The 1,422-nt window shown below is 37.3% G+C and overlaps 1 protein-coding gene across 2 annotated transcripts in view; it reads right to left on the bottom strand.

Annotated features, from left to right (window-relative positions):
- CFAP95 (cilia and flagella associated protein 95) overlaps nucleotides 1-1,422 on the bottom strand; it is an 88,258-nt gene that overhangs the window by 45,056 nt on the left and 41,780 nt on the right. The window lies entirely within an intron of this gene.

Raw genomic sequence — 1,422 nt, 5'->3', positions numbered from 1 at the left:
TACACCTGATGACTAGCTTCCCTAATGAAACCCCAGAACATATAAACCCACTAGATTTTCAGGTTAAAAAAGAGAGAAACCTTCAACTGCAGAAGTGTCATAGCCATAGTTAAACACCTTTGACCTATTTTGGTTTAGTAATCATGCTCTGCTGTAACTAGGACTCGACCCTGATCAAAACGGTTTTAACTGTAGTCTCCGGCTCTGGTTCTTCGGTCTACTTCATGGCCCTCTAGGACTTTTAGCGTCTCTGACCACTGCTCTTTAAGACTTCAACTTCCTGAATCAAGGGCTCCCAACCCCATTTCGCAGTTCTGACCCATATACCATTAGCTCAACTATTCTTCCTCTTTGATTTCCAAGTACACAGGTCAATGGTAGGGGACACTGTTTTCATCTTCATGTGTCTTAGCCAAAATTTTACATATATATACACATACACACACACACACACACATATACATATATATATACACACACACACATATATACATATATATGAATGTGTATGTATGTGTATGGAAAAATATTAGTAGCAATTATTTTGTTTGAAAAAATATAAGGTTGGCTAAAAAATTAACCTTAGCAGTCTGCTCCATGACTTGGCAGTTAAGGCAGCCCAATTTCCCATGGCTGACCATACAGTTTGAGTACTGGACCTGGCAGCTTGAAAAACATGCCAGGCACATGTACATGAGTGCCCGGAATTGACTCCTTTTCAAGATTCTGGACACGCATGCACACATGCCCAGTGTGATTTGAGTCCAGGACTCAAACTGTGGGTTGGTCATGTGGGAGTCTAGCACCTTAACCTCTTGCTGGCCCCATCCTCTAGACTTTTCATTAGAAAAAATAAAATCTTATATGAACAGCCTCTGTTGATTTTTGTTTTTTATTGCATGGAGGCAAACCTAATCCTACAATATCTTAATGTGAAAAATCACTTTGATGCAAAGATGTTCATAACCTGACATAAGGGCAGGAAATTCATAAAAGCACTTCCACGTGTTTAAAAGTCTTTTGGACTTCTTAAAAAGTCTTTTTAAAAGTCTTTTTTTGACTTTTAAACTTTATACATATATATATATAAAGTTCGTGATATATCACAAACTGGAGATGGGCAATTTGGTGCTAAATTAACACAGCACAAACTCACAAGATAATTACTCACAGGATAAAATTTTCATTTTATTTGCATAATAAAATCTAGTTAGAGTCAAATAATAATATAAAAGAGTGCCTAAAGTATACAGGAAGCTCATTACCATTCTTATTCCCTCTCGTCAGTCTCAATTTCTAATCTTTCAGAATGAACTCTTCCCATGTGTTCTGCATTTAAGAACACTCAGTAGACACACATAACCTGGGTTACTAGTACTGAAAGCAAGGAGTCACTTGTGACTTCCCTTCAAGATACACTCT

Source organism: Tupaia chinensis, unplaced genomic scaffold (genome assembly GCF_000334495.1).
Source record: "Tupaia chinensis unplaced genomic scaffold, TupChi_1.0 Scaffold000354_1, whole genome shotgun sequence".
NCBI classification, from domain to species: domain Eukaryota; kingdom Metazoa; phylum Chordata; class Mammalia; order Scandentia; family Tupaiidae; genus Tupaia; species Tupaia belangeri.
Note: the sequence above shows the minus strand (reverse complement) of the source record. Positions and strands in the feature narration are given on the sequence as shown.